Raw genomic sequence first — 13509 nt, 5'->3', positions numbered from 1 at the left:
CTGTTGCACGTGTTGGTATAGATGATCATCAGTGGATGATCATCAAGACTGGTTGTATCGTTCCTTTTTGTATCGATCTTACGATTGTAAGATCTTAGGGTTTGGGGGGTACTTTTTGGTTTGGGTTAAATAAGATTTTGTCACTTTGTTTTGTCGCTATTTTGTGTTGTTCTTGTTGTTTCTGTTATTGAATCATCATAATACCATAGTTTTTAACATGGTATCAGAGCCTTGAGCTCCTGTTGATGATCTGTTTTGTATATCCGCTGCATTTGATCTTGTGTCTCTGATTAGTTTTCTTTATTGTTGTTTGTTTAGGGTTTCTGTGCTCGGAAACTTTTGTTGATATCAGATCTGGTTAGATCTGGTTGTTCTTGGTGGTGTTGGACGAAACCCTAGCTTAGGGTTGGCTGGTTGTTAACAGATCTGTTTAGATCTGTTCACTATCTGGAGGTTCTTTGTACCCTCTTCTTGTCAAGACTTCTGTGTTGGTCTCTAGATCCTTAGAAGATCTAGGGCAAACTGACCAGAAGGGTTATCTTGTGATTGCTTTGCATCAGATCCAGTAGTTCTTGAAAACTACAGATCTGGTGTTCTTTGAAGGTTCTTATTGCACCCACTGTAAGCTGGTTCTATCTCTCTCTTTTATTTCTGTTGATTGGTATAGTTGAAGTCGGGGTAGTGAGGACCGGCACATATATTTGTTCTTGGTTGTTATTGATTGTCTAGGGTAGATTGGCTCCTGAGTAAAGGCTTGTCCAGGCACCTTTTGAGTGATGAACCTGGAATCTGGTCCCTGACTCAGTTTCGCCGTTGTGTTTTCGATTATTTTTTGATTGTTTGTGTGTTTGCTGTTGTTTACCTGCTGTTGTTTGTTTGAATATTTGGTGTCTTATTGTTGTTTGTCATTATGCCTCCTGAACCTGCTCCTAGCACTTCTCAGACATTAAATTGGATATAGGAGATCCATTGTACTTACACCCTAGTGACTCCAGTAGTTTAACCATTGTTAGTATTAAACTCAAAGGTACTGAGAATTATGCTGTGTGGTCTAGTGCCATGAAATTGGCTTTAGAAGCTAAAAATAAGTATGGGTTTATAGATGGTAAGGTGGAAAAGTCTAAGGATGATGAAATATTAGCAGCTCAATGGGATAGGTGCAATTCAGTTGTTCTTACTTGGTTATTGAATTCCATTTCAGAAGAGTTGTTTCTTGGTCAAGTTTTTTCTAAACTAGCTTCTGAAGTTTGGACTGATTTAAAAGAGTCTTTTGATAAAATTGATGGTTCTGTTGTTTATGATCTGTATAAAAGAATAAACTGTATTGCACAAAATGGTAGTACTGTTGCAGAATATTATAACAAGTTGACAACAATGTGGAAGCAGTTTGATGCAATGCTTCAACTGCCTTCATGTTCTTGTCAAGCTGCTAAGGACTATAATGATTTTTCTGCTCTTATAAAGTTAATGCAGTTTCTCATGGGGCTTGATGATGTTTACCAACCTGTGAGAACTAATATTTTAACAAGAGAAACATTTCCATCAGTTAAAGTTGCTTTCTCTATTGTTTCTAGAGAAGAGTCACATAGACTCTCAAGTAGTGGTTCTAAGAGTCAAAGTGTCTCTTATGTGGCTAGGTCTAATCAATCTAATCAAAACACATCAAGAAGAAATTTTAGAGGACCTAATTCAAACTTAAAGTGTACTCATTGTAACATGATAGGTCATACTGTTGATAGGTGTTTTGAAATAATTGGTTATCCTCCTGGTATGAAAAAAAGGGGTAATGTGTCTTTTGGTAAAAATAATGGTAATAATACTAGTAGGTCTGGTATGTCTTCTGGTCCTTCTAGTTCTGCTGTGTCTGCTTTGCCTTTTACTCCAGAACAGATTGCAAAGCTTATGAGTTTAGTTGGTGAAAAGCCTGATGGGGATCAGGAGAAGTCCAATATGGGAGGTATGTCTGCTTGTGTGTCTGGTTTTCTGAGTTGTTCTAGCAGTGTGTGTTTTGATCATGACTATAATTGGGTTGTTGATTCAGGTGCTAATCAGCACATGATTAAAAGTGATAAGGACATGTTTAATTGTATAGATGTGTCTGAGTGTGGGTTAAAGGTTGGTCACCCTAATGGAACAAGTGTTAGTGTGTTAAAAATTGGAGATCTTAGGCTGATTAACAATGTCATTATAAAAGATGTTTTCTATGTTCCTGGTTATAGTGTTAATTTGTTGTCTGTTCACAAATTAGCAAAAGATAATAAAATAACTGTCTTGTTTAATGAAGATAATTGTATGTTACAGGATTTGGTGTCAAAGAAAATTCTGGTGATTGGTAGACAAGAGAATGGGTTGTATTTTGTTGGTAGAGATGGTAATTTTGCTAGCTTGTGTTTTAATAGTTTTGTTAGAACTGATCTTTGGCATAGTAGGTTAGGTCATCCTTCTGATCAAGTTTTGGCTGTGTTGAAAGATAATTTGGATGTTAAAAATGTTGAGCATAGTCCTTGTGAGATTTGTCACAGGTCCAAACAAGTTAGAGTCCCTTTTCCTTTGAGTGAACATAAGTCAAAGGAATTAGGGGATCTAATACATTTGGACTTGTGGGGACCTTACAAAGTATCTAGCTATGAAGGTTATAAATATTTTCTAACTGTTGTTGATGACTTTACTAGAACTGTCTGGTGTTATATGCTTAAAAGTAAGGTTGAAGTTTTTGAAAACTTGAAATACTTTTATGAACTTGTGTTAACTCAATTTAAAAAGAAAGTAAAAATGTTTAGAAGTGATAATGGTACAGAATTTATAAATAATCAAATGAATGTGTTTTGTAAACAGAAAGGTATTATCCATCAGACTTCATGTTCATATACCCCACAGCAAAATGGGGTAGTTGAACGTAAGCACAGGCATCTTTTAAATACAGCCAGAACTTTAATGTTTCAGAGTGGCCTACCTTTGAAATTTTGGAGTGATTGTGTGCTAACTGCTGTGTATATTATTAACAGGCTGCCATCTTCTGTGTTGAATGGAAAAAGTCCTTATGAGCTTATGTTTGGTTTTAAACCCTCACTGTCTTATTTTAGAAATTTTGGGTGTCTTTGTTTCAGTACTATTTTGAATGAACCTGATAAATTTGCTTATCATGCTGATAAGTGTGTTTTGATAGGATATTCTAATGTGAAAAAAGGTTATAAACTTTGGAGTATAGATGAGAAAAAGGTTTTTTTCTCTAGAGATGTCAAGTTTTATGAGCATGTGTATCCTTTTAAGTCTAAACAGATTAATGATGATGTTAATGTTGATAACAGTTTAAACTTGGTCAATTTTTTTGATAAAACTGAAACAAATTCACCTGAGTTTTCTTTAACTCCCGATGATGAAGAGGGTACTACTGATTCTCACGACACAGTCAGTGATGATCAGCAGCCAGGTTCCTCTACATCTGCCACTCCTAGTCCAAGTAGTTCAGGTCATAACTTAGGTTCTAGTGTAGAAGGTAGTAGTAGGGAGTCTGGCAGGGCAGAGGACACTGGTGTGTCGACTGATGAGATCAGCCCAGCTGAGGGAAATCTAGAAGGCCTTAGACGGTCTTCTAGAAATGTGTCTGTTCCTAAACGGTTTCAGGATTTTGTGTTAAATAGTAATGTGAAATATGATATTAACAAAGTGGTTAACTATGCTTGCTTATCTGCTGATTCTGCATGTTTTGTTAGTAGTCTAAATAAAGGTTTTGAACCTAAAACATATAGTGAGGCTGCTAAGGACCCTAAATGGGTCGAAGCAATGAACTTAGAAATGGAGGCCTTACTTAGTAATGAAACATGGGAATTGGTTGATTTACCTGTTAACCGAAAACCCATAGGCTGTAAGTGGGTCTTTAAAATTAAGTATAAAGCGAATGGGGAAATTGAAAGGTATAAAGCTAGGCTGGTTGCAAAGGGTTACAACCAGCGTGAAGGGTTAGATTTTGGTGAGACGTTTTCACCAGTTGTTAAAATGTGTTTTAAGTTTAGCTGTTAAAAATGGTTGGTCATTGTTTCAATTAGACATTAATAACGCTTTTTTGTATGGGTCAATAACTGAGGATGTGTACATGACTCCTCCTGAAGGTTACTTTTCTAACAATGGCAATAAAGTGTGCAAACTAGTTAAGTCATTGTATGGTTTAAAACAGGCTCCAAGAAAGTGGAATGAGAAGTTAACAGATGTTCTTCTTAATGTTGGTTTTGTGCAAAGCTGTTGTGATCATTCTTTATATACTTTGACAAAACAAGCTGTGTTTGTTGTATTACTTGTGTATGTAGATGATATTATCATAACTGGTAATAATAATAATGAGATAGATAAAGTTAAGCAACTGCTTAGTGATAGTTTTAAAATCAAGGATCTGGGCATCCTTAGATATTTTTTAGGCTTGGAGGTTATTTATAATGATGAGGGAATATGTTTAAATCAGCGGAAGTATTGCCTGGAGCTGCTGTCTGAGTTTGGGTATTTAGGCTGCAAGCCTGTAAATACTCCTATTGAGTTAAGCCATGTGGTTAACAAAAGGGTTAGTGAAGATACAAGAGTCTTAAATGATATTACCAATTATCAGAAATTAGTTGGTAAATTGATTTACTTGTCTCTAACTAGACCTGACATTAGCTATACTGTTCAGTATTTGAGTCAGTTTATGCATAAACCCTTAATGGTTCATCTTGAAATTGCTTTGAGGTTGTTGAGATTTCTGAAGTTGTGTCCAGGAAAGGGTATTTTGTTTAGTAAGGATAGTTCTTTAGATTTGGTTTGTTATACAGATTCGGACTGGGCAAAATGCCTTGATACCCGAAGGTCTGTGACTGGTTATTGTGTTTTGTTTGGAAATTGCCTTGTTTCTTGGAAGAGCAAGAAACAAAGTGTGGTTTCCAGGTCTACAGGGGAGGCTGAGTATAGAGCAATGTGCTCAGCCACCTGTGAATTGGTTTGGATTGTTAACTTGCTTGGTGAGTTGCATGTTAATTGCAAATTACCTATTAAAGTGTGTTGTGACAGTAGTGCTGCTATATCAATAGCAGCAAACCCTGTGTTTCACGAGCGGACCAAGCATTTTGAGATAGATTTGTATTATTTAAGAGAAAAGGTTGCAGCTGGGTTCATTAACACTGTGAAAGTTGAATCTGAAAATCAGCTTGCTGATTTGTTCACTAAAGGTGTAAGTGTTGGTCAGCTTGAGTTCTTTTGCAGTAAATTAGGCATGATTAATATGTTTAAACCCAATGAATGATGGGGGGATGTTGAAAGAATGTGATATACAGGCTTTCATTTATTGGGTTTAGACATGTTGGCTGGGCTTGTTATTACCTGTTGGGCCTGACTTGTGGGCTTTGTTGTAACTAATCATTTTCTGGTTGTTTAAGTTTGTTATAACAGTTTATTGGGCCAGATATTTTGGAGGGTGAAAAGTGAAAATCTGAGGGCTATTGTTGGCAAGTTCTGGATCTGCTGGTGGTTTTGTGGAACATGTAAATGAGAGGCGTATAAAAGAGATTTCTCTCTCTTCATTATTCACTTTTCTGTATATTCACTTTCATCTCTGTTAGATCTAGGGTTTGTTCATCATTGTTTCTCCGGTTGTATTGTTGCTTTCTCTTATCTGTTTGAGAGATCTGTTGCACGTGTTGGTATAGATGATCATCAGTGGATGATCATCAAGACTGGTTGTATCGTTCCTTTTTGTATCGATCTTACGATTGTAAGATCTTAGGGTTTGGGGGGTACTTTTTGGTTTGGGTTAAATAAGATTTTGTCACTTTGTTTTGTCGCTATTTTGTGTTGTTCTTGTTGTTTCTGTTATTGAATCATCATAATACCATAGTTTTTAACAAAATATATATCTTGAACTAAAAATGTTAACCTGAGTTGAAGTACTCAAGAGGAATAACCAAGTGAAATATATATTTGCATATTTAGGAGTTGCACGGGGTGATTTAGTTCAGTTTTAAGCACTAACCATAATGGAAACCTGGTTATAAATAAATAATTTCTTATTTAAGGTGTAGTTAAAAAAGGAGAGGATGCTTGCACGACTTTGTTCATTTAGTTTATTCTCATTTACATACTTGTATCATTTACTTTATTCTCATTTACACTTGTATAAGGCAAAAGACAACTAAATAACAAAATTTTGTTTACAAAACTAACAGACATCATCTATAATGTTTAAAATTGACTAAACCGTATTAAGAAAATAATTGGACTTGTATTTAAAAAATAATTGAACGTCATATTAATCATTCTTGATGAATGGTGAATAGGTTGTCACTACTTGAGAGGATGCCATTGGAGAAACCGTGATTGGCTCCTACACAATTTGGTTAGAAAGTTAACATCATATTGAAAACCATGTAATTGATTATTAACAAGTATAAAAACTAAAGGGTTGAAGGTTCTTACGCTAAAGAAATATTTCTTCCAGATTCCGGTTGCCGAGCCGGAAAAGACTCGTTCACTGCAAGATGGAAAAATAAAATTGTTTGAATCAATTAGGAACCATCTATGATGAAGTTTAACATGCTAACAAATGGAACATTAAGTTAACCTGGTGAAACAGAAGTTGGAGGTGGTTCTGAAACTGGATAAACTTAAGTAACTTTCGTATTTGAAGGGCTCTGATTTGTTGAACTTGTTCTTATCGATGAACTTAAAGCAACACAAGCCTCCGTAAAATATTATGAGATGAGAAATAGATAGTTTGGATTTTTAACAACATTGATAGTAGGAGTTGTGCAAGGGTTCCTTTCACCTTGTATAATCAATGTACAAAATTGGCATCAAACAACATTATTTAACAAAGGTAAAAACCGATTACCCCATTCTAGATCGTCTTAAGTTTTGTAACCTGCTTTGGACATATAATTGACAAGTGACATAGAAAAACGAGACTGCAATAAATTACATATGATGTGTAGTACTAATTTTCTCGTTTTGATAATTCGTAATCTATTAGATCCTTCTAATTAAGTATGCGTTTGTATTTTACGTATAAATATAAATTTGTATTAAACAGTCCCAATTTATGTAAACATACGTAACGTATCCTGACTAATATGTAGAATTGTTTATTTATAAATTTAAGAATTTAGTTAGTTCATTAATAAAATCGACTGGTACAGTACAAAAATTTTAGATATGCAGAGTTTATGTATAAACTTAAATAAAATATAAATTTAAAATTTAAATAAAAGTAAAAGTGGTGCACCTCTATAGTTTTCCGTTTGCGATGGCTGGTCCAAACAAACGGCAACGACGGTGTGATGAACTCTGTGACCCAGGCTTTCGACATTACAGGTGGCAGCAGCGGGACTGAACATGTATGACTATGGTGTTGTGCTGAAACAAGACAATCGTGTAACAACAGCGACCTGGTCCCCGGTTGACAGGGCCGGCCCTCAGAATTCATGTACCTTGTTCGAGCTTGAAAAACGTGCCCTTAGGTCTTAACAAAATACAAAATATAGTATTCGAATGAATGACATACCGTCAAAAATTTTTGCATAGCACCCTTTTGTGACTTCACCAATTCATCTTGTCGTTTCCTCTTTTGACATTTTTGCCATCCGGATGGTTGTTTAGAAGCCATTAACACCTAAATAATGTTCGACAAGACGACAACAACATAAATGAACTGAAATCCGAAATCGACATAAATCATAAGTTAACTGAATAATGTTCGACAAGACGACAACAACATAAATGAACTCGACATATATAATTGAAATCAAAAAGACGAAAATCAATCCTGCTGTCACCATGGGCGGTTCTTAGAAGGCCTGTGCCAGGGCCACGGCCCTGGCAAGTTTTTCGGTCGTAGTGCTAATTTTCCACATTTCAATCGAAATTTTTTATATATACTATGTTCGGCCCGGGCATTTTTTAGTGCCCGTGTCTTTCGGCCCTGGGACGTTCAACGGGCAAGATCCGCCACTGGCTGTCACAACAATACAACATAAATGAACTGAAGTGCTGTGAAATACTGAAATCGAAGGCTGACCTGCTGGCTGCTGTGACTGAAATCGAAGGCTGCTGGCTGTGTGATGATGAATGATGATCGATTGATCAACTGTGCAACTGGCTGCGACGTTTCTGTTCTTCCTCCCTCAGTTCCTTCGAGTCTTCGACGTTTCTGTTCCTGATTGCCGCCCACGACCAGACTTCTTTTTTTTAATTAGTTTTTAGAAAATATTTGGTATTGGGCTCACTAACCTAATGGACTAAATAGTTTAAACAATATAATTTTTTTAAGTGGGCCTATGTTAATATTATTTTTGATTATACCCTATTAAATTTTTTTTACATATATAATATCGGATTTTTTTTAAAATTACGGGCCCTACAAAATCACGGGCCCTGTTCGGTTGTCCTCCCCGCCCTCCTTCAGGGCCGGCTCTGCCGGTTGTGTATCAGTAGTGGCGACTCTGGTTTGGTTTTTTCGCGATGCCAACGAAAACGAGAGAAATTTCTGAATATCTATTTTGATGTAATGTAATGATTTGAGATGTTAATATATTCTGAAGTATCATTGTAACGATCTCCGGTTTCAATTCTTCCAATAATGGCATTGAAGATAGTCGATTTATTTGGTTTTTCTTTTTGTCGGTTACAACAGATTGAAACTGAACTTTATGATAGTTACAACAATGAAGGAAGTCATTAATTCAAAATTTCATCTTACACCTCTAAGTTTCGTACTCTTGTACCTTCACAAATAAACCATCTATTTCATATTATTGTTTTATAACTATACTATTCTTTTATATAGGATTCATATATGATTCCACACCATCTCAAGATCCCAGGCGTACCATACCAATCGTTTATATTACTTTTAAAGTTTTCACATATTTAGAATAACAATTAATTTAGACTCTTCACATGCCATCTTAATTATAGGTTACAATGGTGCCGAAATCCCTAAAATGCCCCTAAAGTGTCTTAAATTTTTGGACAATGCGCAAGTTTACCCTCTCTAAAATAGCTTGGCTCTCTTGTACATGTTGTTTCAAAATGTGTACACAATGTAAATTACCATAAGGGTAGAAAACCAGGGGCGAAGCATTGAAGGGGCCGGGGGGCGAACCCCGAACTTTTCGCTCAGTAGTGTTATGTATGTACGTTTCGTATAGAATTTTTTAGATATATACGTTTTCAAACCCCCCCCCCCCCGGTTTTATAATAAAAAGTATATACTATTAGGTCAGGTGACTTCCGACCCTCGGTGGAAATTTTCAAGCTTCGCCACTGTAGAAAATCTAGTTCTCTTAATAAGGTATATATAGATACATGTCTAAACATACTTTATCTATTTTGATGATCTAACTTATAATAAAAGACTCCAAATAATACCACACTAGTTGTAACACCCGTGTGAATACACGGGTATGTTTAATAGTGATCGAAATCAAATACTAAAAAACATATTATAATATATCATTTAAATTCTTTGCGTTTAGTTACATATCTTTATAAAACAATGTTAAAGACAGTATGAGTTAGTGTACATGTTTGATATAGAAATAAACTAAGTAGTTTATAATGTGCAAAGTTTTTTTCCTACATCTATATGTAAAATATGATGTGAGTAAATAATTGCAAGAACATCACATTCGCATTATAGTTATGAATTGACAGCAACACCAAGCATAAGTCATAAGTGAAGCTACAAAACATTCAGAAACAAAAGTCCCCTGTCTCTGTTTCAAGCAAAATATTGACCTTGAAACCATATATGCAAGTGGCGCTGAATTTCTTGATTTCAATACCCAACCTACCTGAAATTGCCAATTACTATCCCGTAAGTTTAAAAATCACATTGAAAAATCATATATAACAACCTAAGTTTCGAGATGTGTTAAGGAAAACCGTTACCTGAGATGTAAACGGAAAGAATGTGATGGCTCAATGTTGGTTGCTGTGATTAGATGCAATGAGACCTAACAAAAAGAATGTGATGGCTTAAGTATAATTATAAGCTTATTAACAAATGAGACCATATTAATTTAAAATTTAACCTTATGATAACCAAGAGGAAATCTTGGTATAGTCTGAAACATAAAGCATCCTTGAACATGGGTCATCGGCCAAATCAAATACTAAAAAACAGATTATATTCCTGCATGAAAAACAAAATCGATAAATTTAGGGAAAATGGGTTTGAAAGATGATAACCCAACAGTAGAGGATCTAATTCTACAGCTCCGATAAATGCAGGGGTGTTCTCAAATAATGGTTCATAGATGTTTGAAAACCGACAAAGAACGACAAATGTCCACAGTGCTGCTTCGTTGGACATTTGTCGGTCTTCAAACATCTAGAAAGCATTATTTGAAAACACACCTGAATTTATCGAAGCTGTAGAATTAGATCCTCCACTATTGCATTATCATCTTTCAATGACATTTTCCCTAAATTTATCAATTCTGTTTTTCATACCTCCCAAAGCCACCTATCTGCCTGCAAAGAAATCAAAAAAGCTTGAAGTATAACCTGTACTTAATTATATGGCACCGAATTCTCACTTATTCAAGAATCGCAACATCAGCTAACAACAAAGAACCAATTTACAACCATCTTAATAACAATCCATAATTCAGATTATTAACTCCTGAATGCACTAACCGGTTTTTCCCGAAGAATTGTTGTTTAGTCTGTGTGATATGATGTCAATTGTACTGTTATTCGGCTTCTTGGCTGTATTACACGTTAAAATCTTAAAACATAAAAGCAAACAAAATGTTCCAGAAAAAAAAACAAAACACAAGTAGTTAGTTATATGCTTACCAAACTTGAAGTGTTGCACCGCAGCCTCCAGATGTGTCCACCGGTTTGCTGCTTATCAAACTAACCATCATCGTAATCAGCAAATTGTTATTATCATCAAAACACGTTTAAGTGAAAAGTAAACTGAATGAAAAACAAATAAAGATCATTGAATGTATAAACAATCCATCCAGACTTGCCTGTATGTTGAATTAACCAGTGATTGTTTATGTAAGTTGTTGTTGTTGGCTTCATGATCATCTTTTTTGACATGCCCGATGGTTCTGGTGGTGAGTTCTACGGGTGATTCTCGTGTATCAGCCAACCAAAATAATTAAAAAACAAATCAAACACTACAACAAAACAAAAATCATTACCACAAACAAAACGAATCAAAAAAGATGAAACCTTTATCAAACTACAAATTCTTGAAATTACCAATCACGACTAAGAACAAACATACCAAGAGCATCTTCAGGGATGGAAAAAGTACCTTATCTTTCTGATTGAACAACAATCGAGAATTGAGAGTAACCACCTGATCTGTAGGAGACAGTTGCTTCAACCTTAACATCTTCACAATCACTCTTTATCAATGGCCACACGAACCAATTTACAAACGATGAGTCAACCAAATTCACAGTAAACTGGCCACACAAACACTTGTAAAACAAAACACAGGAATCGGTTACAAACGTCAATTTATATGACCAATCTACAAACAAAAAATTGGAAAACTTACGAGCGTAATCACATACAGCTAAATAGACATCTCAGACCAACCAAACTCCATTTTGTTGTATAGATGTAACAACAATTATACACGATCCCTTTTCAAGAAAGAGAGAGTTGATATGATTACTTCCGATGTGCATTAAATGGCCAAACAACTCCCCATGCATTTTCAAATTTGCCTGCTCAAAAAAAGAAAACTTTTTCAATTTAATAACAAATAAAAAACATATTATATATTCATAATATTATAAAAAATTCGGAATTATGACATCAGCGGAGTCAATGTGGCATAGCTAATATAATGACACTTGCTATAAAATTGCCAGTCGCTTCTAAGCTTCTTCAATGTGGCATAGCTAATATATATCACCACTCTGGGAGCACCGCCAACCATAGAATTCTTGGAAAACACCATAGTTTTAGTCTCGGGTGAGAACGATCTCATGAACATCATTGACTGAATATCACTTGCAATCTAAAAAACGTTGTCTTATGTGTTCGAAGTTGCAAAACATTTATATTGTCAGAATGCCAGGCTCAGATTATGCATAAAGATGACAACACCATGGCTGCATTAGAGGTTGCATGAACAACTGCCATCCTACAATCGTGCCATACCATAATGCTATCTTCATTCAATTTTTACTCAGATCTTCAAAATCATCATAGCCTCATGTTGAAAGGACAAGAAAAATGCACTTTGCATTCATTTTTATTCATCATCACAGTCAACACTAAATGATTTGCTAAAGTAATACAAATGATTTGAAAATATCAGACCTTGCGTATATTGTCACGACCCCCAACCCCACCCTGGACGGAATCGGGAGCCGCGAGCAGCCAAGTGGTACCGGTGGTTATTTTGAAACATTGTAGCGGAAACTTCATCAGGACCGTGAGTTAGGAAAAATATCAGAGTTTAGAAAACACCGGATTTTATTTATTAAATAGATGGGGATAAACCCACCTTTCATAAGGTTAGCTTTTAATATGGGATAAGCCCGATTACATAAAACAATATTTCTTAATTTAATTTAATAAATAAAATAAGCCACTTCTTTATGCCGTCAGTGCCGTATCCAACTCTTATTCCAATCTACTGTAATTACTTGAAACGTGTTTTAAAAAGATTTTGTCAGCAGGAAATAGTGGTGAGTTCATTCGGTTTTTACAAAAACACATTTGTTATAGATTACAGCATAAGAGCGATTACAATGGCTTCTATCTTATTTTTATCTGGCGCCGTGTCACACCCTAGTGACGATGGTCATACCACTATTGGGTCCTTTCACCCAAGTAGTGATGATTATCACTGTTAGGTTAATGAACCTAACCGTGAGAAATTAGTAGTGTGCACAATACCGCACTTGCCAGTGATTCAAGATAACCACGACTTAATCCCTGTAATTATAACTTTGAAAATAATTAGAGTATTGTAAAACATTGTTGATAAAAATAGAATGACTCACACTATAAGCACGCAATATTGATTTAACATGCTTCTTGATTCTACTCCTTCCGATGATTAAGCATATACTTTATTATTCTGAACCTTCTGATGATTAAACAGCTTGTTTGATTGTAAGTGTACGGGGTAGAGTTTCGAGTAGTTAAACATTTAGTTTAACGGAATGGAATACGTATTAGTGTTAAACCTAATCAAACCTAACGATGGTCACGAGATTCGAACCTTAACGAAATTCACAAAGTATAGTCTTGTTTAGACAGCACTTTGGCATTCGTTTAACGAAATTCACAAAGTACAACACTTTGGCATCCGTTTAAGGAAATTCACAAAGTACAGCACTTTGGCATTCATTAGTTGGTTCCTGAATCGATCAGACAATATATCGCATCGGTGATTATTGGTTAGAACACCAACGTATAGAGAGAAATAGAAGAAATGAGCAAAGAAAAATGAATCCTAATCTTCCTATTTATAGGTAGGAAATATGAAATTTCTAGGAAGTTTCATAT

At 35.3% G+C, this 13509-nt stretch overlaps 1 long non-coding RNA gene across 6 annotated transcripts; it reads right to left on the bottom strand.

Annotated features, from left to right (window-relative positions):
* Positions 1-9488: 9488 nt before the first annotated feature.
* LOC110874919 lies at positions 9489-13279 on the bottom strand. Of its 6 annotated transcripts, XR_002556343.2 has the most exons (8): positions 13002-13279; positions 11540-11711; positions 10819-11459; positions 10657-10728; positions 10471-10491; positions 10050-10150; positions 9907-9971; positions 9489-9809 (listed from the first exon to the last, which is right to left on the bottom strand). It is a non-coding gene; the product is annotated as an uncharacterized LOC110874919 (long non-coding RNA). The 6 variants fall into 6 exon arrangements; XR_002556340.2 differs by having other exon boundaries at positions 10471-10728; XR_002556341.2 differs by having other exon boundaries at positions 10050-10579.
* Between the last annotated feature and the right edge of the window lie 230 nt (positions 13280-13509).

This window comes from Helianthus annuus, chromosome 9 (assembly GCF_002127325.2).
Source record: "Helianthus annuus cultivar XRQ/B chromosome 9, HanXRQr2.0-SUNRISE, whole genome shotgun sequence".
In the NCBI taxonomy this organism is placed as follows: domain Eukaryota; kingdom Viridiplantae; phylum Streptophyta; class Magnoliopsida; order Asterales; family Asteraceae; genus Helianthus; species Helianthus annuus.
Note: the sequence above shows the minus strand (reverse complement) of the source record. Positions and strands in the feature narration are given on the sequence as shown.